The 9,363-nt window shown below is 28.7% G+C and overlaps 1 protein-coding gene and 1 long non-coding RNA gene across 2 annotated transcripts in view; one reads left to right on the top strand and one right to left on the bottom strand.

Moving 5' to 3' along the window:
* The window catches only part of LOC107453215 (cyclin-dependent kinase-like 4), a 122,408-nt gene that overhangs the window by 25,751 nt on the left and 87,294 nt on the right, over window positions 1-9,363 (top strand). The gene's annotated exons all lie outside the window — the stretch shown is intronic.
* On the bottom strand, window positions 6,100-7,733 carry LOC139427032 (uncharacterized). Its single transcript, XR_011638167.1, has 2 exons — window positions 6,791-7,733; window positions 6,100-6,760 (listed from the first exon to the last, which is right to left on the bottom strand). It is a non-coding gene; the product is annotated as an uncharacterized lncRNA (long non-coding RNA).

Below are 9,363 nucleotides of genomic sequence, written 5' to 3'. Positions count from 1 at the left end.
GCAATAAAAACAAAGAGAAAAACGAAACATTTTTGTTTCCGTTTTTAGTTCGGTTTTGTTTTTGTTGTGCTATGTTATAGTGTTTATATTTAAAGCAGCATTAGCGCTTAATATTATCTACTATTAGCTTACTTTCGTTTTCCTTTTGTTTCCGTTTTTAGTTCGTCTTCTAATTTCGTGTGTTTAGGGCATTGCTCTTTGAGTCTAATTTTTAGATTTCAGCAGCAATAATAATTTGGCTCCTGCTAAAAATCAATTCTAAGCGAGTAAGTCCTGTTTTTTTTTTTTTTTTTTTTTTTTTTTTTTTTTTTTAAATAATTGTTTTAATTATTAAACTTTTTAATTACAAACTTTAAATTATCCTGTATTATATTATTACCTTGCGCGCATCCATTTTCGGGCCCACCCAAGGTAACTAACAAATTAAACGCGCTTCAGTTTTGCAGTAAGAACGTGCCATAAGATATCACTTTATTTATGGTTCTGTTTTCATATATTGTAATTTGGCAATCTTATTACGAAAATATTATAAATCATTCTTGAAAGATTCCGGTACGCTTAAGTTCATTTAATTCGCTCCTCACTATGTAGATTTCCTTTCGTGTACTGTTCTCTAATCTCTTTACATTTTATTTTCAGTTTTTTGCTTGATATATTTGTTTGTTTTTCCGTACATATTTTTTACTTAATGTGTTCCAATTTCGTTTAAATTTTTTTTGAGTGCTCCTCACACTGTTGTATTGATATATTTTGCTTTGGCTATATTAATACAATATTAGAAAGCACTCCTTTTGCGGATGTAATCGTGTGAGCTGATGAAGAGATTATATCTTTTCTTAGTTTTGTTTTCCAAATTTTAATTTTTTTTTTAAAGGTATTAAAAATTATGTTTTTTAAATACTTTTAAAAAATTATTGTTAATAATGTTCTTCTCTTGTCATTATTTTTTATTTTTTTCCATATTTTCTCAATTTTTTAGTTAAAATATATATATATATTTTAACTTAATGAACGAAAACTTTTTTCTGTAAGCTCGTGTTGTTCATCTGGAAATTAATTTGTAAGTGTCTGACGAATAAATTGTTGTAAAAATAACTCATTAATTCCTTTTCGCTGGGAATTAAAAAAGGAAAAAAACCTTTTTATTGTTAGGATAACTTTACAAATACACTGTATTTATATTTTACTAAACGCAATAATTTATATTTTATAAAACGATCTTGTTTTTTGATAAAACAGATTTAATTTTTTTCCCAAGAATTGAGCTTGCGAAGAAATAAAAATATTTTATTAATGAACCAATCACAAAAAATAACGTAACATTTTAATGCCATGTTTTATTGGAACGCTATTTTGAGGAATTAATTATATTTAACTTTTATTCAAAGAGAACATAACCTGTTTAATTTTAGTGATATTCTCCATTAAAACAATCTTGATAAAAGAATAATGCAAACTTTTTTATGAAGATTTTTTTTTAGAAATTTATAAAGACATGCTATTTACAAGAAAAAAAAATAGAGTATTCAAAAATGCTATCACGTTTTAAAGTAATAATATTTTGTAAATGAGATAAACGATATTTTTAAAATTTTAAAGTAGTCGGAAATTCTCGCAAGGGAAAAAAGAAATATGTGTAATAAATATGTGTCACTGGTTTTAAACTCTAAATGATAGTTATTCATCTTATACTTAATATGAATTTATCAAAATATCTGGATTTCGCGTAAATAATATCTAATTGTTTCTGATTTAAGATGAATTGACTAAAAGTAAAGTAAGAAAACAATTGTAAGTTATTTTGTGAGTTCTGACTGTGTTTTTTATTCTATCAGTTCAGACTGAAAACCTGGAGTTTACCTGAGTTTTAAAACGAGTTTGAGTAAAACTATATAAAAAAATTAAGTTTGAAAGCGTTTGTTTCATTACTAGAAGCATTTATTGAAAAAAAAAATATTTATTAAATTACTTTTTTTGCTATGAGATGAGATCTTAAACTTTGTGAAAAATTGATCCAATTTCTTAATATACATAAAAGTCAGTAAATACTTTATTTATTATGGAGGTCATAGATACCTTGATACTCTTTCAATATTAGAATAATAAATGCAATTAATAGATAATACACAATTTTAAAAATATTTTTTATTTACATATATTGCGTACAGGTTTATACGTAACATACATACGTAACTGTTAAATGAATTAAGTAATTAAAAAAACTAACATAATTTATAAAATATATAGTGAAAGATAATGAAAATTTTCCAATGCGATGTTGTGCTACCGGGGTTTTTTCTCACATTTTCAGCGAGATTTCATTTTCTTTTTTTCCTTAAGTGTTTCTCACGAACTGGTGGACGCCCAGAGGGTATCCTCTTGCTGCCCCTGGTAACTCCCAACTCTTCTTCGGGTTATTGAAGAAGGTAGGACTTTAATTTTACCTCTGGAGGTTGGNTAATTATAAATTAATTATTTAAAAAATTAATTAATTTAAATATTAAGCATAATTTATAGGATATATACTTTCTTTATAATGCCATTACATATTTCTATTAATATAAAAAGTTTTAGAGCTTTATATTCACTTTACTTTTTTGGGATTTTATGAACTGAAAAATGACAGTTTTCGTGAGAATGACCCATATATATATATATATATGAAATAACGGTGGATCCGCACCGATATTTTTTAGTTAATTGCAAGTCAAAACAGCATGATTAATGAATCCATGTTGTGCATAATCTTTTTTATTTAGTAGCGATGGTGAAAGCATACATCTCAGCCCCCTCCAAGCTGGAGAGGGGAAGACCCATATCCCGTCTAAACTGACGCACGTTAGCTAGGCATAATAAACAACAAAAAGCCACGCAAAAACATTGTTCCTGCGTTTTATAGGATGATTAAAAGCTGTGAAGAGGCCAGTCATTATTGCCTTTTCCGTATTCTTAAGCCTCATTCGAAATTATTAATTACTCATAGAAAATCGTTTAATCTTTCCTTATATGGAAGTGAAAGATCTTAAAATAACTTCTCTTTTGAAATATAAATCTAATTATTATTCATTGGCATGTTTTTAGCTTTGAAGCCCCAAAATAGAATTTCTACCCTTATCCTTTACCAAAGATATTTTATGAAAGCGAATGAAGTTTTAATGCTTTTATTAATACAAAATAATTTAATTTTTGTATTACATCCCTCCCCAAAAAAAATTTGTTGGTAAGCCAAAAAAAAAAATTATAATAGAATTTAGAATACTATGAATTTTTAAAATTTACGTTGGTATGACTGTCCTCTTTCCTACTATAAATAGAATTTTCCCAATATGTGAAAAAATTATTTACAGTAACAACAATAAAAACATAATAATACAATTTATCTATTCAGTGAAATAAACAGAAAGAAAAAGAAATTAAACATCTTTATATAACTATTCAAAAAAACTTTTCAAAAATTTTAACAGAAAAATATACAAAATTTTTATGCAAAACTAACTGGACAACAAGAGTCATTTAATCAGAATTTAAGATTCTGTGTGGTTAATGGGGTTATTTACTAGATGAAATTCTGTATTCCCCGTTTAAATGGAGGAAAACAGAATTTCATGAGGCACTGTGAAATTGAGAGATCCAGACTGGATAAAACAGAAATAGTTTAAAAAGTTTTTTCTCACTGTGTTGAAAAAAAAAAGTTCAAGTTACTTCGCCCTCTCTCCCAACTGAAGCTGAGGTTCGGATCTCTCAAAAATATTGGGGTTACTTCTTCCCTTGAAGAAAGTAAAAAATTTTCTGTTGGTGATTATTCATGATTTAATTTTAACATTCGTGGGCTGTGATATTTCTTAAGCTTTGAAATATGTACTATTTCAAAATTTTGTTCACTCGAAATATTCTTTTTATTTATTTTGTAATTAACTTCTGAAATTTTTTGAATAATTTTATATGGTCCACTGAAAGGATGTGATAATTTCCTCCTATTAGGATAAGTAAATTCTTCAAACAGAACTAATTCATCATTTTTAAAGTCTATATCTAAAAATCTAGCATCATAATAAATTTTATTTCTCTCGTGATATTCTCCAGTTCTTTGAATTGCTATTTTTTTTAGCTTTTTCAACAGGTGGATAGACTTTTTCATTTCAGGGATTTTCGTAGGGGAGTCTACCATGCAAGAGGTATGCAGGTGGAAATTTTGTTACAGAATGGGGAGTTAAGTTACAAGTATTAAATATATCTTTTAACAAAACAGGCCATGGAGTTTTATTAGGTTTTTCATTAATTTTACATTTTAAACGCGTAATTATTGTTTAACCAAGGCGTTCAACCTTGCCATTAGACTGCGGATGATGTGCAGTTGTCAATAATTTTTGAATTTTATTATGTTTCAAAAACTTTTTGAAATGAGAAGAAGTAAAGGCAGCGTTTCGATCACTCAACAAGGATTTAGGGATTTGATTTTGAAAAATTTGATGCAAAAAATTTGTATACGTTTCTGAGCTAATGGATTTTGATGCAAAAGCCCAAATGTAGCGTGTAAGGTGGTCAATAATTAAAGTTAAATATTTTGTTGTTGAATTATAGTAATTTAATCCACCAACACTATCTATTGTTAGTAAGTCAAAAGATTGATTAACTGGGGGTAAGGATTGTAATAATCCAAATCTTTTTTGTCGCGGTTTTTTATTTAATTGGCACGTATGACAATGTTTACAAAATTTTGCTATATCTGAAGTTATGTTGTTCCAATAATAAACAGGGGTTACTAAGTTAATCATTTTCTGAACTCCTGGATGATTAAAATTATCATGAGCAATTTGCAGAAGTTTTAATCTTAACGAAAATGGAACAACTATTTTAGTAAAATTTTTCTTACGTACACGTAAAACATTATTGATATCAACAAATTTACCCTGTAAGTTATCTTTCCTTTGAGCTTCCACGATTTCACTCAAATTCATCTAATGTGAAACATGAACATTATTATTTTTACTATAACTTTGGACAATTGAGTGTATTGCATCTCTTGAAAGCCAATCTGCTTCAAAATTAGCAGAGTCTTTTGTGTATTTAATATCATATTCATACATACTTAACAATAATAACCATCTAAATAATCTACCTTTTAAATTTTTAACATTTCTTAGCCAAACTAAAGCAGCATGATCAGTATGTATGGTGAATTTTTGTCCGAAAAGGTAATGATGGAATTTATTTAGAGAATCGACAATAGCAAGACATTCAAGTTCTGTAATTGCATAGTTTTTTTTCATAGTCCCTTAATGAACGAGAATGAAAAGCTACAGGATGCAATACACCACATTCATCTGTTTGTTTTAGCACAGATCCAATTCCAACTAACGATGCATCAACAAAAAGATGACATTCATGATTAGGGTTAAAAAAATTTAAAATTGGTTTACAAATATTAGCATTCTTTAAAAGTTCAAAAGATTGTTGAAATTTTTCTGAGTATCAAAGTAGTTTGATGCATCAAAGTAGTGATGCATCAAAGTAGTTTGTAGCAAATTTAATTTTATGTTTATTTAAAATTGTACGAACTGTACGTTGAAAAATGCTCGGAGCATTCTTCCAGCCAAAAGGTAATCTTAAGTATTCAAATAGACCATTGTGAGTAGCGAATGCTAATTTCTCAGTGTCATCAGGATGAATACGAACTTGGTGATATCCCTGTGATAAATCTATTTTAGAATAATAACTACTATTCGACAATTTTTCTATTAAAGTTTGTATTAAAGGTAGAGGTTCAGAATCTGTTTTTGTAATTTGATTTAATTTCCTAAAGTCAATACATAAGCGACTCTTTTTATTTTAATCTTTTTTAAACACTAAAGTTACTGAAGCAGCGTAAGGGGATTAACTTTCTTTTATAATGTTTCTTTTTAACAATTCCTCTATTTGTAAATCAATTTCTTGTTATTGTTTTGGGGATGTTTTGTACGGCCTTAGAGATATAGGTAAATCTGAGGTTAACCTGACTCTTTGCGGTTCCATTCTAATTTCTCCTACGTCGTGTTTGTGTTTCGCAAAAATATCATCATAACTTTTTAAAATTTCTTTTAAGTCCACATTTTCTATCTCGCTTTCATTTTTTATTTTTTCGTCGATATTAACCTGATAATGTGTGCACCCATTACCTAGATCTATCTTCGAATCATTTGAAATTTTTGGACATTTTTTCTTTTTCCTATTTGTCCTTTTCCTTTTATTTTTGTTACCCTTTACATTATTTTTTTCAATGTTTACTTTTACTGAAACATCTTCAACTTTTATTTTTTCAACATTTTTACCCTTAACATTTTGAGAATTTTGCTGTCTAATGTGCAAAGATAAGTTGTCATTGTTAGTATTAGCAGAGGTGATCAATCTCTTACCAAATTGAGTAACAACTGGCCCGACACAATCAATAAACAAACAAAACTCTTTGCAAGCCTGCAACCCAAGTAAAGCATATGGTAAATCAGTATCAATTACAAAAAACTTAACTGACTTAACAATTTTGCCTAATTTAAGGGGAAACTCACAAATTTTGTTAAGTGTTAGTTGTCCTTTCGTTTGGGTAACCTTTAATTCCTTACATTTTTTAATAGGAATATTCAATTTTAACACCAAATCTTTTGGTATTACATTTAATGTTGACCCGGTATCAACATTCAATAATATCTCTTTTACTTTTTCATTTTTATTTTGTTTTGGACGTCCCTTTACGTATTCATTTTTCACTTTATATCCATTTAGGTACCTATTTTCTACTATATATCCATTTTCGTACTCATTTTCAACTATATATCCGGATATTAGTAATTGCTATTGATTACTTGTCATATTTTGAACGTTCACATCAACCACATTACTAGGGTTGTTTACACACGTGGAGCCCATGTGAAATTGATTCAAAAGTCCTTTCTTTGAGCAATATTTACATTGATTCAATGGGTTCTCCTGTGTAGTATGATGTATTTTGGGTTTTGTCACATTCGGGGTTACATTTTTATTTTTAGGACAAGCCGGGGCTTTATGTCCTGGTGCATTACACTTAAAGCACTTAATGTCATATTTCGGGTTTTCTAACTTCCTAACATATGGTCCCTTATTAGCTTGAAATTTATTTTTATCTAAGTCACTTTTAATTTTTTCATAAAGTTTAAGTTTTTGTTTAAATTCAAAAAGATTACTGGCTCCATAAAGAACTGTTTTATTATTTGTTTGGTCTGGTATTCCTTGAATTATATAAGTGATTAGAGCTAAGTCATCAATATCACTTTGAGTAGCTATTTCTCTCATTTTTAGGAAATATTCTTGAAGAGTTTCATTATACCTTTGTTTTCTTTTTTGCAACATTGCATGTACTTCTGCACTATTGCAACTAAGTCCAAATTCTTCAAGCAAAAGATTTTTTAATTTTTCATACGAATTTAACTGAGTTTCACTTCTAATTAAAGTTAATGCGTTACCTTTCATGCATCTTTTTGCAAATAAAAATTTTTGCATATCAGACAATTTAAATAAATTAGCATGAGTTTCAAAATTTTCAAACCAAGAATTTATGTTATCATAGCGATTTCCATTAAACATAGGGGTAACTGCTTCAATATCTGAAAAACTAACTACTAATTTTGTTTCATTTTCCCTATTTATATTATTACTAGAACTTTGACTATAGGATACCATATCTTCATCAACACTACTTTTTGTACAGATAGAATTTAAACTAACTTGTGTAAATTTCTTTACATAAGTTTTATTTGGTAAATGTGGTTCAAAATCAGTTTGAGATTGTTTACTTTCAAACTGAGTAGTTTCCTCCACATCTTCGGAGGGATTTTCAATTACAATAGAATTTTTTAAGTAATTAAAATCACATAAACAATTTAATATATGCTTGGCAATTTCCTCCTTATTTCCTTCACTGGAAATATTAAGAATGTCAGAAATTTTAACTAATTCTGAAAATTTAAATTTGTCACTAATTTCTTTAAGCTTATTCGAAAATTCATCATCGTTAGGTTCAAAAGAAAATTCTGAAAAATTTAGAATTTTGTTACGGTTTAAACGTAATATTTCATCGGGAAATAAAAGTTTAAATAATAACTTAATTTTGTTTGCTTTCGCTACTTTAATTGACGTTTGAACCACATCTATTTCCTTTAAAAACATTTTAAAAACAGTATAAATGCACTATTATTTCATTAAAAAAAATAATAAAAAAAAGCAATATAAACACAAAAATGCACTTCATATTTTACGATTACTCATTCAAAGATTCGTAATAAAAATTTTTAGATTTCTAAAATATCCAATAAAAATTATTCATTATGAAGGAGAAAAAAATATATGCAGATATGCAAAGGATTTCTCTTTTGTAATATAAAAATAAGCACTTTTATCACACTTCGAAGGAGGAAAAAAAATCTTTTTCCTATGAAGGAATTTTCCATAAAGGAGCAAAAAGCTCCTCTAATATAAATCGCGCACATAATTGGTGTTTCTTTTTCTATATATTTTGTTTTCACAATAACACTTTCTTTATCACTCGGTGCCGACTCACTACAATGGAATGTTTATTCCCACTTAAGGCACTGATCTTAGACATCAAACTTTTCATGGCTGTGACAAAAAAACCTTAATCAATATCAGCATTCTAGTAGCCGCGAATGTACCGGAACTGGTACCGTAAAATCGTCCTTCCTTCCCTCACACTGTCTTTCCATTATGGCGATATTTTTTGGTCACCGATGAAGCAATTTTTCTCCCGGGTGGGTGAAGGAATGAGTTTTTCGAATCCGCTTACTTCCGTTAACTTTTTTTTTCCGGTGTTGTTTGTTGATGGGGAAAATTTCTACGTTGCAGCCAGGCTCCTTTAAGCTAGTTTCCTCCGCGAAGCCACAGTATCCTGTCCGGTTTGAAATAACGGTGGATCCGCACCGATTAATGAGTCCATGTTGTGCATAATCTTTTGTATTTAGTGGCGATGGTGAAAGCATACATTTCAGCCCCCTCGAAGCTGGAGAGAGGAAGACCCATATCGCGTCTAAACTGGCGTACGTTAGCTAGGCATGATAAACAACAAAAAGCCGCGCAAAAACATTGCTCCTGCGTTTTATAGGATAATTAAAAATTGTGAAGAGGCCAGTCATTATTGCCTTTTCTGTATTCTTACGCCTCATCGAAATTATTTATTACTCATAGCAAATCGTTTAATCTTTCCTTATATGGAAGTGAAAGATCTTAAAATAACTTCTCTTTTGAAATATAAATCTAATTATTATTCATTGGCATGTTTTTAGCCTTGAAGTCCCAAAATAGAATTTCTACCCTTATCCTTTACTAAAGATATTTAATGAA

The sequence above is a fragment of the Parasteatoda tepidariorum genome, chromosome X1, assembly GCF_043381705.1.
Source record: "Parasteatoda tepidariorum isolate YZ-2023 chromosome X1, CAS_Ptep_4.0, whole genome shotgun sequence".
Classification (NCBI taxonomy): Eukaryota; Metazoa; Arthropoda; class Arachnida; order Araneae; family Theridiidae; genus Parasteatoda; species Parasteatoda tepidariorum.
Note: the sequence above shows the minus strand (reverse complement) of the source record. Positions and strands in the feature narration are given on the sequence as shown.